The 24,954-nt window shown below is 43.7% G+C and overlaps 1 long non-coding RNA gene across 1 annotated transcript; it reads left to right on the top strand.

The window, feature by feature from the left end:
• The first annotated feature begins 208 nt into the window (after positions 1-208).
• On the top strand, positions 209-18,906 carry LOC140493972 (uncharacterized). Its single transcript, XR_011963815.1, has 3 exons — positions 209-242; positions 5,186-5,292; positions 18,311-18,906. It is a non-coding gene; the product is annotated as an uncharacterized lncRNA (long non-coding RNA).
• The last annotated feature ends 6,048 nt before the right edge of the window (positions 18,907-24,954 follow it).

Below are 24,954 nucleotides of genomic sequence, written 5' to 3'. Positions count from 1 at the left end.
CTCCAGGAGGCAGCACCATCACATTACCCCTGCCTACACCCAGCAAGAACACAGCAACATCATTGGTATAAAAGGCAGTGAAACCCAAGGAGGACTGAAATATAGTTCTTCAAGGTAAAGTCATGAAAGCGGAATGGAACAGAGCAGGAACAGGAGACTGAGCTGGATGGTCAGCTGTTTCCCATTGAATGGTGGAGCCAGATTAAAAGGTCGAATGGCCTTCTCCTGCTGCTATCTCCCAGGTATGTATATAGCCATGGAGCCCAGGTAGGAAGAAGTGGGCAGGGATTCTGCAGGAGATTGGACTTCCACCTCTGTTTTCAGTGAGGGATGGTTTGATAGATTTTATTTAACATTTGTTTTTAACGCAAGGTTTGTGAATTTGTTTTTTTTTAAAGTACAAGTTTATTCCAAAATAAATAAAACTTAAAGAATCGAAACTATCTGCATATAACAGTTTTTAAAATTTCAAATGCCCTTTAAACAGAATCCAGTCTACTCCCGGACCCCATCACTTTTCAGTTACTATTCCTTCCCTCTCTGAACCTTTGGTTTGATTTAACTACTTTCAGTTTTTGTTCTGTGAGCTGTGAAGCATTTTTCTCCCATTTCTCCTACCCAGAAGTGTTATCTCACACAGCTGAGCAACCTTCCCACCATCAACATCATTATTCCATTATTTTGCTTTTTGTTAACATATAATCACCAGCAGTAGCACACCAGTGTTATCAGTTGAATATTTACAAACAAAGCCCATTATGGGCAAAGCAAACCATTACAAGTGACAGAGTGGGAAGGGACCAAATCAAAGTAGAGTTGGGGGTGAGGAGGTGGCGGTGGCGGTGGAGATAATGCACTGTATCCCCTGCGGTGCCCACCTCTATCTAATGGCATAGAGAGCATTGAGACACACCACATGCACCTCCTCCAAGGAAACCCTGAGGATATTCTTTATCCTCAATCATAGAATATAATCCCTACAGTGTGGAAGGAGAGCATTGGTCCATCAAATCCCACCAACCATCTGAAGAACATCCCGCCCGGAGCACTCCATCCCTGTAACACTGCATTTCCCATGGCTGATCCACTTAGTCTGCAAATTCTGAACACTGTGGACAATTTATGACGACCGATCCACCTGACCTGCATATCTTTGAATTGTGGGAGAAAACCAGCGCACATGGAGGGAACCACACTATTATGGGGAGAATGTGGATACCCCACATAGGCCGTTGACCAAGGCTGGACTCTAACCTTTTACCTGGTGCTGTGAGACAGCATTGCTATGATCACAATTTAAATCAATACAGATGAACCCTGCTCTTTGTCACATTGCTGTTTGTGGTGACCTACTGCCCACAGAGGCATCCTGAGGTTCAGAAAGTGGCAATATAAATTCAGTCAACTCCAGCCCAGTTAATGTGGTTAACAACAGCAACATCAATACTCCAGCAGTGTCATCGTGTATAAGGTCCACTCCTGACTCTGATGGACAGTAACTGCAGAATCCGAGTCCTGCAGTGATGTGTGAACTCTACACCACACGGAGCAGGGGGATGACCACTTCCCTGTGTGCACTCACTGGTCTCTCAGTCGTGTTGAGTCTCAGCAAATCCCTTGTCACACAGAGAGGGGAACAGCTCCTATCCACTCACTGGTGTATCAGGGAATCAGGATGAATCACTGAATCCCCTCACGACACTGACCATCTGAATGGCTTCTCCCCTGTGTGGGCTTACTGGGGTCTCAGGGCGTCAGGATAAATCACTGAATCCCCTCTCACGCACTGACCATCTGAATGGCCTCTCCCATGTGTGGGCTCACTGGGGTCTCAGCAGGTGGTGCATTTGAGTGAATCTCTCCCCACATTGGGAGCAAGTGAATGGTCATTCTCCAAAGTGAGCTCGCTGGTGTTTCAGCAGACCAGAGCACTGAGTGAATCCTTTCCCACACATGGAGCAGGTGAAGGATCTAAATCCATTGTGCCCCCTCTGGTGCCTCAGCAGATTGTAAGATCGAGTAAATCCCTTCCCATACGTGAGGCAGGTGAACAGCCTCTCCCAAGTGTGACTGTGTCAGTGAGTGTCCCACTGGGAGGGGAAGGCAAATTTCTTCACATTTACACAGCTTCGCCCTGGTCCCGTTACATTGGTGTCTTCCCAGATCACATGACCGGTTAAATATTCGACAACTTGCCTAACATGGGAATGATTTCTCTGAGCTAGGAATACTCCTTTCCCCTTTTATATTACTGATAAGAATCAGGACCTGCAGAATTGGACGACTCTGCAGTTGATGTCATGTTAAAGCTGAGTTTTCCATGTGTGAACTCTCTCTCTGTGTGAAACAAGTTTTTCCCTATCATTACTAAAACTCCCAACACCAGCTCTCCTGAATTTCTAAATTTGGACTAATGCAAAGGCCTCAGCAATGTGCTTTTCTCTCACTTGTTTCTGAAAGTAAATTGGAGCCATTTTGAATAAATTTATAGACTTTACCAGCAGAACTCATGCCTACTCTGTCATTTACGATTTGTTACCTCTGGGAAATTTGCTACCACCTTCGATGACCGTTATAATGCTCTGCCCACTTCTCTGGAGCCAGGATAAGTCAATTCTAACAATTACCAATAGATTGTATCTAAACCGATTGTCCCCACAACAGTAGGCACTCTGACACTCAGTGCCCATCATTTAAATTCTTTTTCTTAAAACCCCTCGTGTCTGGCAATCTGGCAATACAATTGAAGATATTTTATACAGTAACCTTTCAGTCTCAATTGCCAGTTCCAGTCCATGAAGCAGCCAGTAACACGCCATAGTGACTTGAATTCTAACAGCAGCATTGCCTTGGCAGAAGACATTGAGGAGAATGAAGCTGTCTTCTCTGGTCTATCTGAACATGAAACACTTCAAATGAACAAAAATCTTAAAGAGATCAATATGGTAGACACAGCAAGGATTGTGTGCTCTGGCTGATGTGTCTGGAATGAAATCAGCACTAACTGTGGTATCTTTACCCAGCATCCCCTATAGCTGCATAAATGTTTAAGATTTATTTGCTGCTCTAATTCCACTCTCTTGATCACTCCCCTTTGTAACTTCTGTAATGTTAGCAGCCGTGCAAATTGATAACATTTGATTCAATCCATCCCAAAACCTCTCTGTATCTGTGTCTCACTTTTGTTCACTGAGACCCTCATTCAATCTGACCTCTTTACAAACCCTGCCCTGATATTTCCTTAGAGGGCTCAGAATAAAAAGTTCACAGAATTGTTAATGCAGAAAGGAGGTTGCTTAACTCATCGGCTCTCCAAAGGTAAGAGGGCTGAGAGGTAAATAAGAGGGGTGTGTGGGGTTGGTGGGATGGGAACTCGGAAGGCAATAGGTAGATGTAGATGGGAGGTAATGGGGAAAGGTTGGAGTGGATAATTGGGAAGGAAGATAGACAGGTGGGACAGTTCAAGAGGCCAGTGTCGAGTTGGAGGGTTGGATCTGAGAGAAGGTGGGGGTAGGGGAGGTGAGCAAACATTGATGCCGTGTGGTTGAACGGTCCCAATGTGGAAGATAAGTTGTTATTCCTCCAGACGTCGGGTGGCTGGGATTTGGCGATGGAGGCAGCCCAGAAGCTGCATGTCCTTGGTGGAGAGGGAGAGGGTGTTGAAGTGGTCGGCCACAGGGTGGTGGAGTTGTTTGGTGCATGTGTTCCAGAAATGTTCTCTGAATCAAGTTGGCGTCCTGATTCACCAATGAAGAGGAGACCACATCGTGAGCAAAGGATGAAATAGGTGAGGTATCTGGACGTGCAGGGAAATCTCTGCTGCATGTGGGAGGATCCTTTGGAGCCTTGGATTGACGTGAAGTGAAAGTGTGGGCACAGGTTTTAAACCTCTTGAACTGGCAAGCAAAGGTGCTGGGAGTGGAGGGTGGGTTGGTGGGGAGCATGGATCTAATGAGGGAGTCGCAGATGAAATGATCTTTGTGGAATGCTGAAAGGGATGGGAAGGGAAATATATCTCTGATGATGCGGTCTGATTGTAGGAGGTGGAACTGGCAGAGGATGCTGTGTTGTATCTGGGTGGAAGGTGAGGATTGGGGGGTTCTATCCTTGTTGCGTTGGAGGTGTGGGGTTCAAGAGTAGAGGTGCAGGAAGTGAAGGAGATAAACTGGAGGGCATTGTTGACCACATGGCAGGGGTAATTGTGAATCCTTGAAAGAGGAGGCAATTTGGTATGTTCTGGAGTGTTCTGCCAGCTTGCATCAAGTTTCACAGGAACACTGCAGTAAGCTTCAGACAGAGATGTTGGCCAGGGAACAGGCTCGTGTGTTAAAGTGGCAGGCAACTGGAAGCTCAGGGTCTTTTTGGCAGCAGAACGTAGATCTTCAGCCACCATTTCCACTACCGCCACTGAGATGCTGCCAGACACAGGTTCCTGTCCCCTCCATTAACAGCTATGCACCCTCCCAGCAAGATCATTATCCACTCCTTTGTCTTTCCAAATGTTCCTGTCTCTTTTTGCACTCCATCTCAACCTATTATTTACTCTTTATCCCCCATCTCCTGCAGTCCAAGGATATGCAGGTTCGGTAAATTGGCCAAGCTACATCTCCTGTTGTGTTCTGGAATGCATAGTTTAGGTGCATTAGTCAGGGGAAATGTAGAGTAATAGGGTCGGGGAATGGGTTTGGGTGGGATAATCATCGGAGGGTGGGTATGAGCTTGTTGGCCCTGTATCCACACGGGAGCTGGGAAAATTGAGAATTCCTACAATCGGATCAAAGGAAGGGTCACAGGTACCAGAATGACCCTTGGTGTGTGAAGGAGGTGGAAACAGGAAAGGGGAAGTGGCAGCGGAAACCGAATGAAATGTATCAGTTTAGACTGGGAGGGGTTTAATTACACTCTGTACAGGTCGCTAGTCCTGAATTAGAAACTCCTGCTCCCACGTTTGCAGCAAATGGGAAAATGTCTGTGGCCCTCAGGCAATGATACGTCCTGGGTTCTAGCCGCCATCTTTATTGGGGCCAAGTTACAGCGAGGCACATGGACATGTCCTCTTCCTGGGTGTGCGAGGGGTGGTTTGAAGAGGAGCATTTACACATCAGATACATACCAGGGAAATATTTGTCTATCATATTCATCTTGCACTGACGGTGAGCTTTGTCTTGTGAATTTTTTTTATCAGATATTAATTGAGAATAATTGAGACCGGGATCTCAAAAGCATGTTTCTACAGTCAGCGGAGTCATCAGGATCTGAATATCATTGGCATTTAACTGTGGAACGAGAAAGGTTTGTCTGTTCTGTCTGTCGAAAAGTAGCTCATATTTTTAGGTAAAAACAATGTTCTGTGGCCCAACATTTCAACTCCCCTCCCACTCAGCAAGGACATGGAGGTCCTGGGCCTCCTTCACCGCCGCTCCCTCACCACCCGACGCTTGGAGGAAGAACGCCTCATCTTCTGCCTTTGAACACTTCAACCCCAGGGCATCAATGTAGACTTCACCAGTTTCCTCATTTCCCCTTCCCCCACCTCACCCCAGTTCCAAACTTCCAGCTCAGCACTGTCCGTATGACTTGTCCTACGTGCCTATCTTCCTTTCCACCTATCCACTCCACCATCCAATCTGACCCATCACTTTCATCATCACCCCACTCACCGATTGTACTCTTTCCTACGTTCTCCCCACTACCACCCTCCTCTCATTTATCTCTGCACCCTGAAGGCACCTGCCTCTATTCCTGATGAAGGGCTTTTGCCCACAACGTCGATTTTACTGCTCCTCGGATGCTGCCTGAACTGCTGTGCTTTTCCAGAACCACCCTATTCCAGACTCTCCTATTTTTGTAAAGCAAATAGCAGAAAGATGTACAAATTCAAGGTTGGATCACCCTTGGGGTATGTGCTCTGTTCTGGGCCGTGCAGCCCAGGAAGGAGATATTGGTCTGAGAGGGACCATAGATTTATCCAAACTACACCTCGACTCTTTGCAGGAACTGTCATGTTTAGACCCAGTCAACCACTTCATGACTTTAACCTGTGAACTCCTTATTTTCAATTCCCTGTAAATTTCCCAATAAAATTTCTTATGGACTCAAATTCCAGTAACTTTTCAGGTGGAATTTTCCAGATTCTGACAATTATCTGTTCATTCAGATATTGCTGAAGGCCATGTTGACGCTGAGTGCTGCTTGGCTCAATGAGAATATTTTGGAGTTGGGTGAAAACAGAGGGAAATGAGACAGGGAGAAGGTGACACTGAAACTCAGTTTTAGTTCAGGCCATTCAGAATCTCGCATGGTCCCAATGGGAACAGCCAATTTGTAAGCGATACTGCGGAGTATTTGTTAACAGTTTTTAAGGTATAATATATCAGCTTAAGTGAAGATTGGGGCTATTGATTATAATGGATATGTTTGAAGTGAAGGAAGGTTGAAAGCTCTTTTAAATTCTCTTAATGGGAGTAACTAGCTGAATCTAGAGAGACATTGAGCCAGGAACCCTCAGACCCGTGGCAGTCTCCTCTTGTACAATGTGGGAAATAAGGGACGCTTCCAGTGTCCCTGACGGCTATGTGTGTAGGAAGTGTGTCCATCTGTGCAACTGGGAGACTGCTTTTCAGACCTGGAGCTGTGAGTGGACTCACTGTGGACCATCTATGATACTGAGAATGTTATGGACAGCACGTTTAGTGAGTTCGCACACTGCAGGTGAGGGTTACACAGGCACAAAGGGAATGGGTGAACATCACATCAAGTTAAAGGCTCAGCAAGGGAGTGCAGGAGTCCCCATTGATCATCCCCTTCTCAAACAGATACTGTATACCGGTTGGAATTCTGTTGGGGGTGAATGGGTGGGGTGGCCTCTCGGGGAAATCAGCAACAGCCAGGGTCATGACACCACAGATAGCTCTGCTGCACCGAACAGGAGGAAAGACAGTTGCAGGGTTATTGTGACATGGGATCAATGGTCAGAGTAAGGGCAGGTACTTCTGTGGCCGCAGACATGAATCAAGGATGGCATGTTACCTCCCTGGTGCTAGGATCTGTAATATCATGGAGTGGCTACAGTGAGTTCTGCAGATGGAGGGTAAATCTCCAATGGTTGTGGAACACACAGATACCAACGACATCGCGAAACAAAGGGATGAGGGCCTGAAATATGTATAAAGGAAAATCAGAGATATATTCAAATAAAAAGAAATAATGTCAGGCTTACACCCAGTGCCATGTGCTAGTGAAAGCAGGAACAAGAGGCTAGATCAGCTGGATGTGTGGCTGGAGAAATGGTGTACCAGAGAAGGGTTTAGATTTTCCAGGCACTGCGACTGTTTCTGGGCTAGGTGAGACTTGTAACAGCCTGACTGGTTACCATTGGGCAGGGCTGGGAGAAATCTCCTGGTGGGGTGATTGCCAGTTCAATTGGTGAGATTATAACGAGTCTGGCAGGGGGTTGGGAGTATTCGTGATGCAGGCAACAGCTCAGAAAGACAAAGGAAAGGAGAATTAAACGAGGATTGAGTCCTCTTCATCCATCAGTCCTGCCATCTCAGGGTGAGAGTCAACAAAATATGAAACCTTTTAAATGTCTCTGACTCTAAGTGCCTCAGCAAAATCGTGGAAATCTGCAATAAAAACAAAAAAAAAATTGCTGGAGATCCTCAGCAGGTCTGGCAGCATCTGAAATGGTGACAGTTGCAGGAAACACTGCAGTTTTGAAGACGTTGTATAATGCCATCCCACAACGTCCACTACTCCAGGCAAAATGTCCTCAGCCCCTCCTAATGGTTCACATGTTTCAATACTGGCAGCACCCTTGTAAATCTTTTCTGGACTTTTTCAGGTTTCCCAACATCTTTCCTATTGCAGGGAGACTAGAATGTAAAGCTGTCTGGGCATTCCAAAAGTGGCTGAGCCAATAAACTGTACAACCGAACCATGATCTCCCAACTCCTATACTCAGTGCACTGCCCAATAACAGGTAGCATACCAAACACCACCTTCACCGACCTGTCTACCTTCAGCCCCACTTTCAAGGAAATATCAAACCACTCTGCACAGTGTATTTGTTCGTCAACACTTCCCAGGAACTTGTTATTATGGCGCTGAGTCCTATCTTTCTGAAATCGAGGAGACTAGAATTGAATGTGGTATTCTAAAACTGGCCTCACCAATGCCCTGTACAGCCACAACGTGACCTCCTAACTCTTATACTCAGTGACAGAATCCATACAGTGTGGAAGCAGCCCATTCAGCCCATGATACCATACCAACCATCGGAATAGCATCCCACCTGAACCATGTAACCCAGCATTACCCACAGTTAATCCACCTAACCTGCACCTCTTTGGATTTTTTGAGGTCACCAGAGCGCCCAGAGGATGCCCGTGCAAACACACAGAGGGAGAATGTGCAAACACGACACAGAGTGGAATCGAACCCAGGTCCCTTTATTGATGAGTGCACAGACCAATAAATGTCAGCGTCCCAAATGCAGTCTTCAGCACCCAGTCTCCCTGAAACACGACTTTCCAGGAACTATGCAGTTCTGAGTTCTTCAGAGGGATTGAAAGTGAGGAGGAGAAAACAGGAACAGGGTTGTGTTGTAGATCGATAAAATAACTCTCTGTTCCCCCCTCTCTGTTTCCCTCCCCCTCTGTTCCACTCCCCTTTCTCTGATTCTCCCCTGCATCTGCCTGTCCTCCCCTGCCCCATCTCTGTCCTCACCTGTACCACCTCTCTCAATCCCCACATCCTCTCTTTCCCCCCACCCTCAGCCCACCCTCTCTGCCTACTCTCCCCTCCCTCGCCCCTAGTTCTGTATACCCCAACCACAGGGAAAGGACCTTGTCTATTTGCCTTACCCAAGACCGTCTGATTTTATAAATCTCTATCAGGTGACCCCTCAGCCTCCGACGCGGCAGGGAAAACACCCTATCCAACGCTGGCCACATCCTTGTAAATCTTTCCTGACCCCTTTCAAGTTTGAGAATATCCTTCCGATAAGAAGGAGATCAGAATTGCCGGAATATTTCAAAATTTGCCTAATCAATGTCCTGAACAGCCACAATATGACATCCCAACACCGATACTACATTCTCTGACCAATAAAGGAAAGCATACCAACTGCCTTCTTCACTATCCTATCCACCTGTGACTCTACTTTCGAGGAATCATGAACCTGCACTCCAAGGTCTCTTTGTTTTGCAACACTCCCCAGGAACTTACTATTAACTGCAAAAGTCCTGCTAAGGTTTGCTTTCCTAAAATGAAGCATCTCACATTTTTGTAAACTGAACGCTTCAGCCCATTCGCCCATCTGATCCAGATCCCGTTGTACTCTGAGGTAATCTTTTTCACTGTCCACTACACTGCCAATTTTGGTGTCATCTGCAAACACGCTAACAATACCTCTTATGTTCACATTGATATAAATGGCAAACAGTCGTGGATTCAGCACCGAACTTTATGACATTCCATTGGTCACAGGCCTCCAGCCTGAAAAGCATCACTCGACCACCACTCTCTGTCTTCGACCTTTGAGCCAGTTCTATATTCAAATGGCTAGTTCTCCCAGTATTCCATGAGATCTAACCTTGCGAACCAATCTCCCATGAGGAACCTTGTCGAACGCCTTACTGAAGCCCATGAAGATCATGTTCACCGCTCTGCCCTCATCAATCCGCTTTGTTACTTCTTCAGTAAACTCAGTCCAGTTCATGAGACATGATTTCCCACGCACAAGGCTGTTATTGATATCCAGGACTTAACTCTGCACATTGGGGTCTGCATCACCCAGTTATAGGAGTTAATATTCTGGATAACATTCACGTACACCAGATTTGTGTTGGTGACTGTGTATTGAGTCTTGTTAATAACACCAACACAAGTGAGTTCCTTTTGAAAGGCAGTCCCTATATCCCTACCCCTCCCACCTGCTCTGTCTCCTCCATCCCCACCGTAGACAGTAAGTACGAGGAGCTCATGGAGTTTCCATGTGAGTGCGTTTGAGCAAATCTTCCTTTCTTTCCACCACCCCACTATGAAATGGTGGTAGTGCCCTTTCCTCTGGACCAAGAGGATCGGGTTCAGAGTTTGGTAACAGCGGCTTATAAGAGGATGATTAGAAAACCTGCCCAAGCCACCAGGCCATACTTTCTCCCTGCTGTCCCTGCCTGAGTCTCCAAACAGAACCTTCCTGTAGTTTCTCTCCCGTCAGACTCTCCCATTACTCAGTTTGTCCAGTATTCCCTCCTGCTGCTGCACTGCTCCTGTCCCTCACTGACCTGTCCATCCCCAGTGTCCTCCACATTCATTCATTGTTTACAATCCCATTATTTCCCGTCCTCCAGCCCCGCCCCCTCCACTCTATTGGGCAGCAACTGATATCAATCCTCCAGGCTCCTGTGTGATCTAGAGCATGTTCCGTAAGAAGGGAGATCAGTGCACGGGCGCAGTGCTGGCCAGTTGTTGGCATATGTGCAGGGCGGGTCAGTGCCAGGGAGGGAGGCTGTGGATGTGTGGGATTAATCTGTCATTAGCAGCTCCCTTCCTTCTTTCTTCTGAGGACAGATTTAAGGGAATAGCCCTTTGCCTGATATCCTGACGAGTGGTCAAAGTATCAATGGGGGAGCATTTTGCAGCAAGTTGTCAGACCTCTTATGAATAGTCAGGATTGTTATGGAAAATGACAAGGAGGGCCTCTAATTAGAGTTCTAATTTGGTTAATTTTAGTTCAACTAGATATGATTTGGCCAGTGTGTGCAGAATGGTTCTCATCAGAGAATGGGGTTTCTGGGAGATGGGGGGAGGATTCACCAACACCCTGGAGGCTCCAAGTCAAACTCATTGATTTGGTTCTGAGTCTGCAGACAGCAGCTCGCAAACTGAATTCAAGGCGAGGAGAGAGATTGTGAGAACTGGGTGTGGAGGAAAGGAGGGACGAGATTGGTTTGGATTTCAGTTAACAAGAGAGAGAAATTGTGAGACTGAGATTTAAAGCTTTGGGGGAACAAGGAAACTACAATTTAATACTATCATTGTCTTATAAATTTCCATCCTGTATTAACAATGGTGACTTGTTTTTTTCTGTTGTAGGGTACAGAAAGGGTGGATTTACAGATGAGAAATACAAATTGAACTTCATGTTCAAGTCTGATTGTTATTGATCCGTGCCGATCTGAATATCATTAGGCTTTTCATCTGGAAGGAAAGGTGTGTATTCTGTCCGTGGGCGAATATTTCAAATCTCAGTGTGACTGGAAAAAGTACTGAGACACAGCCAAGTCCATGTTAACGTGCTTTGTGGCTTTGAATGGAGGCTGGTTGTCAGGATTATCTCCGTGGCAACGGCAGTTTAAAATGTCTAGTTCAAGTTAGCACTTTGTGTTGAAACAACACACCTCTCCCCAACACCTCCATGGCCCAGTCAAGTACTTGACAGGTGCTTCAGTTTCGGTGGGGTTGTCTGTCAGGATTCTCATGTGGAGGAGCCGGTGTTGGAATGGGGTGGACAAAGTTAAAAATCACACGACACTAGGTTATAGTCCAACAGGTTTATTAGGAAGCACTAGCTTTCCACGCACGATGTAATTTTTAACTTTATCAGGTTCATCTCTATGCTGACAGACTTCCTCAGATAAGTACTTCAACAATTAAATAGGCCATATGTTCCCCACGCAATAGGTTTCCTCGAGCAGTGTAAACTGCTATTCTTGCCCTGGGGATAGCTACTCATTTGTATACCCAGTCAAAATCCGATCAAGCTTTTCGTGATCTTTAAAGTTTTTCTTATCTCCTAATTTCTTCTTGGTCTTTGCCAATTTGTATGCCTTCTATTTCAGTTTGATAGACTCCCTTATTTCCTTAGACACAAATGGCAGAATACTCCTTTTCATTCAGTCCTTCCTTTTCACAAATATATATAATTTTGCTGAGCACTTTGAAAAATTACTGCCTCTTTGTTTAAGCACAGGATCTTGGAATTGGACTTAATCTTCCAGCTTGCCATCTGTGTTATAAATTCAACCAGACTTCTCACATATTCTTAAAGTGCCTCTTTTGATTCATCCTAATCTTCTCAGCCAAGGTTCTTTCATGTCCACTTTGTCGCCCGCCTGATTTCCATCAAAGGTAAACTCCTATATCCCTTATTGTGCGCCAGGGCCTCCCTTGATCCCAGTTGCCTGTGCCTGAGCCACGCATCCCTCTTTTTACCAGTCAATGCCTAAATATCTCTTGTCATCCTGGGTTCCCCATTCCTGCCAACCTTGCCCTTCACCGTCACAGAAACATATAGACCTTGAACTCTAGCTATCTCACATTTAAAGGTTTCCCACTAGCCAGCGGGCCATTTACCTGCAAACAAATTACTCCAGTCGACCCCTGCAAGATCCTGTCCAATCCCATCAACATTCCCCTTGTCCCAATTTAGAACTTGAACCTGTGGGCCAGCTTTGTCCCTATCCAGAGCTATTTGAAAATTAATAGGACGATGGTCACTGGCCCCAAAGTGCTCCCCCACTGTCACCTCAGTCACCTGTCCTGCTCTGTTTCCCAAGAGTTGTTCGAGTTTTGCCCCTTCCCAAGGAGGACCCTCTACATACTGCTGGAGGAAACTTTCCTGAATTCACTTATCGGATTCCACTCCATCAAATCCCTTCACACTCTGGCAGTCTCAGTCTGTTACAAAAATTAAAATCCACTCTTATGACAACCATATTGCTCGTGCATGTCTCCCTTCTCCCTGCATATTTGTTACTCAAATTCACGTTGACTATTTGGAGGCCTATCGTTCAACCCCGGTGACATCATCATCCACTTCCTACTTCTTAGCTCCACCCGCGAAGCCTCACTGGATGATTGGTCAGTTATTTTATCTCTGATATCTGCTGTGATAATCCCCTTAATCAGAAATTCAACTCCTCCTCCCCTCCTTCCACCATCCCTGCCCGGCTAAAGCACCTGTACCTGATGTGTGAAGCTGCCAGTCCTGACCCTCGCTTAGCCATGTTTCTATAAAGGCTATATTATCCCAATCCCATGTTCCTATCCACGCCATTAGTTTATTAGTCTTTCCTGCCAACCCTCTTGCACAGAAATAAAAGTAGTTTAATCCAACAGGCATTCCTTACTCCTTATCATGTTCCAGCCTGACCTGTCTCTTCACTTTATTGTTTCTGATTACTGTATCTCCTACCAGCCTCGTTCTTGCCTCCCTGATCATGAGGGTATCGCTCCTCGCCAATATAGTTTAAATCCTCCCTTGTAGCATGAACAAAATTCGCCAACAAGATACTGGTCCCCTTCCCAGTGCATGCGCCACCTGTCCCTCCTGATCAGGTCAACTCCATCACAGAAAAGACGACAATGTAAAAATCTGAATCTCTCTGCCCCCCACCCCCGCACCAATTCTTTAGTTACTTATTTATCTGCCATATCCTCCTATTCTTACTTTCATTAGCTCATTACAATGGAAGTAATCAGGAGATTACCACCGTCAAGGTCCTGGTTTTTAACTTTTCTCCCAGCTCTCACTAATCACTCTGTACGACCTCATTCCTACATCTACCCGTGTCATTTGTGCCAACATGCATAATGATTTCTGGCTGCTCCCCCTCCCCCTTGAGAATGTTCTGCAGCTGCTCGGAGACATCCTGGACCCTGGCACCTGGGCGGTAACTCAACATTCTGCATTCCCATTTGAGGCCACAGAATCTCCAATCTGTCCCTCTAACAATCGACTCTCCTATCTCTAAGGTCCTGTTATCTGTTACCCTTTCCCACTGTGCCCCAGAGTCAATGGTAGTGCCACTAACCTGGCTACTGCTGCTTTCCCGTGGAATGTATTTCCCCTGAACAGTATCCAAAACGGTGTACTTGTTTTCGCGGGGAATTGCCACAGGGGATTCCTGCATTCTCTGCCTATTCCGTTCGCCATTCCAGGTGGTTGCCAACTTCCTCTCTGTCTTGAACACAACAGGGAGCAAGGACTCCTGTTGGATTAAATTGCCCTTATTTAAATGCAACAGGACAGATAGGTAAGCCTGATGTACTCATAGCATGGATCTTAACACGGGTCTGGGATATTATAGTCATTACAGAAACATGATTGGGGCGAGTCTTGGGTGTGACCACAACACAAAAGCTCTTATCTATGAAGTTCTCAATATCTCAGATGATCCTGAAGCCATCCAGCTCCAGCTTCCGACCATGGTCTCCCAGGAGTTGCAGTTGGGTACATTTTCCACACGTGTAGTTACCAGGGACTGTGGGAATTTCCCTGAGCTCCCCACATCCCGTAGGAGGAACGTTCAACAGTCCTATCTGCCATCTCCATTGCGGCAAGACTAAAGTTGAAAGGACTTTACTTGAGCTTGCCTGCAGTTTTCGCTGAGCTGCTGCTGTCCAAAACCTCTTGAGCCAAACATTACTCCTGACTATGCTACCAACCGCATGTCTCTCTACCCCTTCACATTTAGTTTTGGTTAGGGAAGGAGGGAGACACTGCAGTGATGTAGCATTTGGGCATTAAGCACTCCTTGACACCTGGCCACTGACTACCTGCTCTCCATCCAAGATCACTGATTGGCCTTGGAAGATGTCTTACTGAGATTTTCCTTCTGGTAGTGCTAACTGCGCTGCTGATAATCTTCACCCCGATAGCCAATCTGCGTTGTCACAGTCCCTTGGTCCTTTCTCTCTAAGAGTACTGCATTTATTAATTCCTTGAATCCATCGACTGCATTCCAAACTGTGTCTCACTCCACAGCGAGAGAGGTTGATGTTCGAGTGAATACAAGGCTATTGTAAAAATGATACAATTCGACATAGGGACAACAGTATGTCTATCCGCTCACTGAGTCTGTTTTTCCACTCAATTCGGTGAGATCGATTTTCATAATCCCCATTCCACTTGTCTATATTTTCCCCAAAAACCTTGTATGAAAATCAGTCTGCCTCAATCCTAAAGATATGTAATGAGCTAGCCTTAACAGCCCGAAGAATTTTCGAAAATGATTTCCCTCTCACTGATGTGAGACTTGGTGGTCTTTAACCCCATGCGGTATTTCTAGCACTCTGTTTGAAAGTTGTATCAATATTTGATGCTATCCTGTCCTATCACACCTTCTCTGTGGCCAGAGAGAAAACAAAAATGAAAGTTTAAGAGACTGTAATCTCCTCACGTCAGCCTAAGATACAGCTCATCCTGGACTGTGTATTGGCCTAATCTCTATCCCGCAAAAACTTCCAATTCATTCTCAGCTTCTGTATCAATTCACTCAAGGATCACACGGTCACTCTCCTTGAATCCAGGAACTTCTTCTTCAAACTGAAGATCGGAAGAAAGTCAGTGTTTAACATATTCTCTGGCTCCGTGCACAGGCTGCCCCCTTGGTCCCTAAATACTCCCCATTCTCTCCCGTGTTATTCTCTTCCCCTTAATAACCCGAAAGAATGTCTTTGAATTCTTGCTAATCTCTACCCTCGAATGTTTTAACTCCTCGCCACCACTTATGCTCTTCTACTGACTTTTTAAGTTTTGCCCTACACTTTCTATATTCTTTTCGGACCTCTGTTGACCTGCTCATTTTGTCACTGCTTTAAGCTTCTTTTTCCTTTTTAATTCTGTTCGGAAATGTGTCGACACCCGAGGTTCTCTGGGCTTGTATTCCTAAAATTCATCTTTGGTGTAACATGCTGGGCCGACACTATCATCAATTACATTTTGCTCAAGTGACCCCCTAACTCGCGCCCCACGCTGTTCTGCTACAGTTGCACCTCGAAGCATCTGCACTTTGGCCAGATCCTGTCATATTTTTTCATAAAATCAGTCTCCCAAATGCAAAAAGCTTTTATTTTTCAAACATTTTTGGGTCTTTTCCTCAGTAAACTCAAGACATAGGAGACACGGTCACTGGTCCTTTCATGCTCAACCCAAACCTACCTGCAACATCTGACTGGCTTCGTTCCCCACGGTGAGGCCCAGCACAGCCCCGCCCATTGTTGTATCTGCTACACGTTGACATAACAAGCTCCCAGGAAAAAATTTCAAGGCATCTGTCCCCTCTTAAAAATGTTATCACTACCCGAATGAATGTTTGGAATCGAAATGCCTGAATATAATGATCCTATTGTTGTATTAGCACACCTCAGTAAATTGGTTCTATATCAGCTCCTGTACTTTCTTTTGTTTGGGAGTCTATAATATATCCCCAGCGGTGTGTCTTCATGGTTTTTATCCTGAGCTCTAACCACCAAGCCTCATTAGATCCTTCTTACTGCAGTAACTAACTCCACAATTAGTAATGCCACCCCACTTCCTCTTTTACCACCTCTCCTGTCGTGCCTATAGGTCTTGTATCACAGGATATTGAGTTGTCAGCTCTGACCTCCCTCAAACACATCTCTGTGAAGGCAAAAATGTCACACTTCCCGATTTCACCTCATTCCGTTATCACATCTGTTTATCCGATATTCCCAGCATGAAAGTAAACGACGTGCAGCCTGGAATATAACACGTAGAATACTCTATAATGCGGAGTTCTTTAGTCATTCATTGTTTGTTCTCACGCTGCCCAATTCATGAACAAAAACTGTAACTCTGGGAATGAATTGTAATTTCTCTTTTAATAAATGTATTCATCAAATGCAACTTCCCAGAATTAAACAGTCAGCTTCACATGCAATGGGTTTCTGCTGATTAATTCCCTGTTCAGTGCGCAGAGGGGAGAGCTCTAAGTAATGGAGAAAGTTAGAACTGCAGGTACTGGGGATCAGAGTCAAAACGTGTGGCGCTGGCAAAGCACAGCCAGTGGGGCAGCATCTGAGGAACAGGAGAGTCAAAGCTTTGGGCATCAGCAGTTCATCAGGATCTGCAGTTCTCACTTTCTCCATTACTTAGTTCAGGAAAGTTGCATTTGATGAATTCAAAGGAGGATGAGAGATGACTTGATAGAGGTGTATAAGATGACGAGAGGCAAAGATAGAGTGGATAGCCAGATACTTTTTCCCATGGTGCAAATATCTATCATGAGGGAGAAAAACCTAAAGGTAAGTGGAGGAAGGTTGAATGGAGATGTCAAAGGTCGGTTCCTTTCACAGAGAATGGTGGATGTTTGGAATGTACTGCTGGCAACTGTAGTAGAGTCAGCTGCATTGGGGATATATTAAGAGACCATTGGATAGGTAATTGAATGATAGCATAATGAAGGGTATGGAGGTTAGTCTGATGTTAGAGTAGGATAAAGAGTCGGCAGGACGTCAAGGCCAAAGGGTCTGCACTGTACTGTTCTATGTTTCACTCAGCATGTGGATTCTTTTCAATTGTTGAATGTGTGAGGGAGTGATGTGTGTGAGATCAGGACGCTCTGTAGGGGCATTAGGCCAAGACGTCCACTTCTGGGGTGCATTCTTACAATCACCTGAGTACCAGTACAATATGTGTGTGATGACCTACACCAGACAGAATCCGTCAAGTTCTGTTATTAAGGTGATTCTGGACCTGTCATTTGCTGCTGTGTTCTTCAGATAGATTTTGTTGGTTGACCCATGTATTAATTTTTCTCCATCAACAGAGATGTACAATTTTTTACAATTGTATACTGGTGAATGTGAAGGTGACATTTATTGGACACGGTTTTGGAGCTTTCTTTGAGAGACACAATGTGCTGCAGAATACTGTCACCTTGTTAACATCTTTACCCAGTGTCTGGTCCAGATAGCAGATGCTTGGAGTCTGGGAGGCAAGCCAGACATCATCACCATAATTAACTTGTGCGATGTGATTCTGACACTCCATGTCCATTCATCTGCTCGCAGTCAAGGCTCAGACCGAAGGTGGAGTCGAAATAATTTGTTGTGAAATAATGTTTGAATGACTGCCGTGACCCAGGTGGAAGCTTTCTGGATTCATTTAAGAGCAGACAAATGTCTTACCCAGTATCACAGGCAGCTGTGACTGAATTCAAATCTTTTAAAGTCTTTTTTCAATGTAGGTTATGATTGCAATCTGATCTGAAAAAAATCAGATATTTGCTAGGTTCGTGAATTGTGATTCACAAAAGTGTGAAATATCATTATTCAACCAAACAATAATTGCATCACCTCTGAAAACATTTATTTCCATATATATAACATCAACCTAAAATATACTTTCATGCCAACATTTTATGATACAAAAATAAAGATTGTATGTTTTATTTAATACCGAACAAAGAACATGTTATCTGACTATAGTGCTGATCACAATTACATGCTTTTGCATACATGAACATCAAGTAACCACAAAAATACATCATCCTCTCTCTAGTATTCTCACAAACGGATGAGTAAGAACATCACTTCAACTGGGACAACACATCCATCCTAGGACAAACCAAATAGAGGCACGCACGAGAATTCCTAGAAGCATGACATTTCAACCTGAAGTCTATCAACAAAAACACCGAGTTAGACCTCAACTATCACCCCTGAGAAAAGGAGCAGGATGTGACTTCACCACAGGAAATGACATGACCAACCCAAAGAAACTCAAACATATAAATAGAAAGCAGGAATATTCAGCGTTGGTTCCCCTGAGGCCCACTGAAGATGAAGATGGTAAAACATCTCGAAATGAACCTCCCAGCTCAGCAAAGAAGCCTACATCCAAAACTTCAACCTGAGCTACAAATCTTCTCAAAACTCGCTACAATTACATACTCATTGTCAGTATTCAAATGAATACATCGTTGCTCCAACATTTGGAAAGTCGTTGGCGTCTGAATGATTGTATTTTTCGAGTGAGAAAACGATTGAACAGTCATATAGAAATTGCGTTCTTACATATTTATACATAATCGATCAGTTTAATTTCTCACTGAATGTGCGAGCTTCAGTTCTTTTCCAACAATTGAAAAATGACAATAATTCAATATGAACAGAGAATATTAGATTAAATAAATGATTTGTGTTATTAAATTGAAGTGAACAACAATTTGAAACCTTGCAATTTTCAGAATGAATGGTATTAATGTGAAATGTGAAAAAGAATGAAGAACATATCCATGTGAGTGAACAGTCAGACATTTTCGAAAGAGTTTTGTGGCAAAGCAAAGGAAATATTTGTTTTATCTGTTGGAATACAAAATTTAAAATATTCGTGTGCTGAGTACTAATTAGACTTCATCATCAAGCTGAACTTGCAATACTTGCATTATAAATGGTTATGCTGCAGCAAAATGATCAGATATTTGCCAACATTTACAGCTGGAAATAATCTGATACTGTCTTTGACTTGCATCTGTACATGATAGAGTACAGAACTTTAATGTACACAAGGAGGCTATTTGGCCACTGTGTATGCATCAGCTTGTGAAATGTCTCCCAAATCCTCCCATTTGCCACCTCTATCACTGTTGCCCTTTAATTTCGGAACGTTCAAATATATATCCAGTTCCCTCTTGAGTCTTCTTTAAAAATCTACCAGGTAGGGCATTCCAAATCCTAACAACTCTCTCTGTAAACAGCTTTTGCCTTATCTCACTCCAAGGTCTTGTGCCGATGATCTTGAAAATGGGATGCTGTAATGCCAGCTAAGAGAAACGAAGTATTCTTATTTTACCCTTTTTTTCATAAGTTTGATCACTGCAATAAGTTCACATCTTCGTCTGTTCTGATCAATCAGGAGTAATTTCATTACTCTAATTTCTCGCATCCTACCTTTAACTAATTTCTTCATTCCACTTATCATTCTGATTATTTATAAGGTTCCAGGTATTCTTCTTCAAAGTAATGAAGGGTGTGTGTGTGTGTGTATGTGTGTGTGTGAGAGACAGAGAGAAAAAAAAAACAATTCCCTGTTATGTCTGAATTACACCCAGTGCCTCGTGTAAAAGAGGTAAGGATTAGGTAACGATTAACATATGGTAAAAGAGCTAGTTCAGGGGCGACGGTTTCAGATTTCTGGATCATTGGGCCCTCTTCCAGGACAGGTGGGGGCTTTAAGAAATTGAGAGATTGCATCTTAACTGGATGAGCACCAACAACCTAGTGGGGAGGTTTTCTCGTGCAAATTGGCTGGATTTAAACTAATAAACCAGGAGGCTGGGAAACAAAGCAGCAGGTCAGGAACAGAGCAGAATGTAGAGGTGAGTAGGATATCAGGCACGGCCAGTCTCATTACCATGCTGCGAGAAGGAATCAAATCAGTCCAAAATGTGAGTTGGAGATTGGAATAAATGATAGAGATGTATGTCAGCGATTAACAAATGAAGATGGAATGTATGGGGTTCGTGAAGGAGTGAGGTGTTTGAAATCAGGAAGCTCGTACTCAAACAATTAACGGGGAAAAATAAACCAAAAAAAACTTATTTAAAATCCTTCGGCCTAAAAGCACACAGTATTTGGAACAAGATTGATGAGCTGGCAGTAGGTACTGAGATAAATGGGTATGACCTGGTAAGGAAGATTGTAACATGGTTACAGGAAGATCAGGACTGGACAATGAACTGTCCATGGGTACTCCGTATTCCGAAGGGATAGACATGAAGGTAAAGGAGGTGGAATTGGTGTATTGGTGAAGGATGATATCAAGGCTATATTAAGAAATTATATTGGCACAAGGGAACAAATTAAAATCAGTTCAGGTGCAAATAAAAAGCAACTGAAGAAACCTCTTTGGAAGAGTAATTTTCAGCCACCGTCTCCCCAAAGTACCTCTGAGTTCGGAAATGATGAGGGTTCGTGACAAGGGAACAACGGTGGGATAAATGTGCATATTGAATCAATTAATCAACTTGGCAAAGGGTAGGCTCCAAGTCCAAATCATAGAGTATATGAAGGATTGTTTCTAAGAACACATGTCATGGAGCCAACCAGAGAGCACGGTACTTTAGATTTGATATAAGCAAGGAATGAAAAAGGATCTTGCAGGAAAGAATCCTCTTGGAAAGAATGACCACAACATACTGGTGAGAACAGAGTCACATACGAGAGCCTTAGTGTTGGGTAATAATACTTACAGTGGCCTAAGGAAGGTGTTGGTGGGGGGCGGAACAGTCAAAGGCAGGACAGATGAAGAAATTTGGCAAATACCTAAGAGGATACTAAATACGTCTCAAGTAAAGTATATTTGTGAGAGAAGAGGAATTGCATGACAGAGAAAATTTATCCATGTTTAGATAAGGAATTCAATGACAGCATGAGGGCAAAAACCAGGGCAAATCATACTGCACAAGTTCGTCATGCTCCGGGGATTGGGGAAGGCAGTGGCCTAGTGCATTACAGCTAAACCGCTCATCGAGAGACCCAGATAATGTTCTGGGGAGCTGGATTCGAATCTTGCTATGGCAGATGGTGGAATTTGAATTCAAATTTGGGATTAACAAACTGATGGTGAACATGAATAGATTGTCAGGAGAAGCTAATGTCTGTTTCACTAATGTCCTATGGGGAAGGAAACTGCCATCCTTCGCTGGTCTGGCCGATATGTGACTCCAGACCCACAGCAATGTAGATAACTCCTAACTGTCCTCTGGGAAATCAAGGATGGGCAATAAATACCGGCCTACGCAGCAATGCCCTCTTCCTGTGAATTAATGAAAACAAACAAAAAAAATCAGCAAAGGGTTAACACACAACATTAAAAGAAGCTATGACAAGAAATGAACAGATACATAAATACTGATACCAATAGCTTTCACTAGTAGATAAAAAAGAATCACAGAGTGAAACTAAGTGATGGCTCTTTGCAGGATGAAACTGACAAGATAATGATGAAAAACTCAAAAATGGCAGAGGCACAAAAGCAATGTTTTCTGTTTTCACAGACTACACTAAAAACTGTAGTTCCTTTTTGGGATTACTGCTGTTTGTCATTTTAATAAATTACCTCGATGAGGGCATAAAATGATGTGTTAGTAAATTTAATGATGATACTAAGGTTGGTGAAGTGTGGATAGTGGTGAAGGATGTTGCAGGTTACAGATGGACATAGGTAAGCTACAGAGCTGGGCTGAGAGGTGGCAACTTCAGTTTAATGTGCAAGAGTGTGAGGTGATTCATTTTGGAAGTAACAAAATGAATAAAGAATACTGGGCCAATGGTAAGATTCTTGGCAGTGTCCATGAGGAGAGATCTCAGTGTCAATGTACGTAGATCACTGAAAGTTGCCAATCTGTTTAATAGGCTTGTTAAGAAGGCGTAGAGTATGTTAGCTTTTATTGGAAGAGGGATAGAATTTTGGAGCCACATGATCATACTGCAGGTGTACAAAACTCCGATGTGGCCGCACTTGGAGTACTGTATATTTCTGCTTGTTGCATTACAGGAAGGACGTGGAACGTTTGGAAAGGGATCAAAAGAGATTTACAAGAATGTTGCCTGATTTTGAGAGAAGGTCTTATTAGGAAAGTCTGAGATAGTTGTCGCTGTTTTCATTCGAGAGAAGAAGGATGAGAGCTGATCTACATTAGATAATCAGAGGGTTAGATAGGGTGGACAGTGTTATGAATTTTTAAGTGTACTATACCTTTAAGAGAGTTGAAAGGCTGGCCAGAGTACTGGAAAAATTAAAAATGTAATATTTGGTCAAACAGCTAGCAGGATCTGGGTTGCTATGAGACAAATTCAAATTCAGATTCAGCCAATCAGTTTAAATAATGTGCCAAGATGCCAAATGCTAATCAAGTTTGTATTTAGTGTTTTTAAAATATTAAAACCTATGGATCTATCCAATCTTTTGGGGTATAAATATCAAACATTTTGAACAGTTGGTCAGAGCGGCAAAGAACAGCAAGCCGCCAGCAAGTCCAGCCTGGCAGGAGAAAGATCTCCTCTCTGACGGGGACCTTTATCAACCAAAGACCTGGGAAGCAGAATCCCCAAGAATAAGAAAAGAAGACAGGAATATGGAGAAGAATCGACAGCTGTCTGGTTTTGAAATAAGAGTTTTAAAAAAATCTTCATCAGGATTTTTTGATCGGACTATTATTATCGAGGTGGAGGTATCCGTGTGCATATCAGTCTATTGGTGCGTAAAAACGGCGAACTTGCAAAATTTTGGGCAATACCATGATGACCTTTGACAAGGTAAGGTGCTTTTCGGTGATTAAACAGAAGAACAAATGTCTGTGGGTAAGCAGTTTGCAGGTGCCCAAATTGACAGAATGGATCAAACCCGTTTAGTTAACAGGCCCAAACAGCATTTTTATACAGGCAACAGTTCAAATGCTGCCAATTAACTTAAAACGGCACTTCGAGATTAAGGATCCATTTTAGCGTTAACAATATGAAACCAATCATATACTAAGAATTTCCTGTGTCAAGGATATATATATAACAGAGAGGCAATTGGGCGAGGGGAAGAGTCCACTGCAAGCTGAAAAAACGATGACAGGGAAGTGTCATCTGTGAAAGAAATATTGGGGTCTCACAAAAAATCTCCATGCTCTGCCTAAAAAGCTCTATCCATCAATAAAGGTACACAACACGCTGAGCAAATATTCTTGAAACCAGAAAACAACTGAGAAGGCATTTCAGACAGAGAAAGACGAGAGAATAAGATACAGAAATTTCAAGACAGTCCATACTGGATGAACTTTGAGAGACTAAGTTTTAATTTTACTCTTAGTAATAATGGATTTATGAGTGGAATCTGCATTAGTGAAACAGCATATCAGGAAAATCTTGATTTTTTTCCGGAAAACGTAATTAGTTACAGAGAGATTGTTCAGTTTGTAAGTGATTTGTTCAGTGTTAAAGTTAGAATCATAGAATATGTAGATAGGGAAACAGGTCCTTCGGACGAACAAGGATCACACTGACCCTCCAAAGAGTAAACCACTCAGATGCATTCCTCTACACTATTGACTATATTTACCCCTGACAAACGCACCTAACTTACACATCCATGAACACTACGGGCAATTTGGCATGCCCAATTTAAGTAACCTGCACATCATTGGATTGTGAGAGAAACAGGAGCACGTGTTTGAGCCCACGCAGACACGAGTAGACTGTGATAACTCCACATAGACAGTTGCCCGAGGTTGGAATCAAGCCTGGGTCTTTGGCACTATGAGGCAGCAGTGCTAGCCCCTGAGCCACGGTGTCACCCCTAGACAAGCAAATAGTACTTGTTAATTACAGAATGCGTGAAAGGATTCCATTTCATTGAACCATTCCTTTATAACAAACTGGGTTGTCAAAAAGGAGGTGGGTTACATCACTTGTCACACTCTCTTCGCTGGGTGCATTGCTTTTAATTATCAGATGGATGTTGACCTCCACTTCGTTATATTATAGAGAGTTCGAAGTGGGTCAAGTGAATGATATATTGGTATATGGGGCATAGCAGGAAACATGTGTCTGTGTTTGAATAGATTGGTGATTTGAATGAAAAAAGTGCATTAATCCAATGGAGAGATAGCAAAGCTGGGGCACAGAGGAATCAGACACCTGGATAACAAAAAAAAATCACAGTGCGTGCACATCATAGGGAGGCGATATAAATTTTCAAACCTTTTGAAAGAGAATACATTCAGGAGTAGGGAAGATATCCTATAGTTTTGTAGGGTACGGTGAGACCACATTAGAAGAGCTGAGGGCCCAATGACATAAAAAGCAGTCCAGAGAAGATTCACTCAACTGATTCCTGTGAGGAGCATTTATCTCTGGACGAACATTGTCAGATTGGCCTTGGATCAGTTGGGGTTTAGGCAAATGACGCATGATCCCTTTTAAACCCATAATATTCTGAGTAGTCTATTCAAGTTGAATGCTGAAACAATATTTCAATTTGTGCGAGAGATTTCCAGAAATGGATGGACTCCTGGAAACTGGAGAATATCCCAGTGAAGGAGTTGGTGATTGTTTTAACTATCTCAAAGGGTTCTTCGTCTGTGGGAACTTCCCTCCCAGAGAGTGATGAAAGGTAAGACAATGAATATTCTAAGACACAGTCAGACAGTGTAT

The sequence above is a fragment of the Chiloscyllium punctatum genome, chromosome 23 (genome assembly GCF_047496795.1).
Source record: "Chiloscyllium punctatum isolate Juve2018m chromosome 23, sChiPun1.3, whole genome shotgun sequence".
In the NCBI taxonomy this organism is placed as follows: domain Eukaryota; kingdom Metazoa; phylum Chordata; class Chondrichthyes; order Orectolobiformes; family Hemiscylliidae; genus Chiloscyllium; species Chiloscyllium punctatum.
Note: the sequence above shows the minus strand (reverse complement) of the source record. Positions and strands in the feature narration are given on the sequence as shown.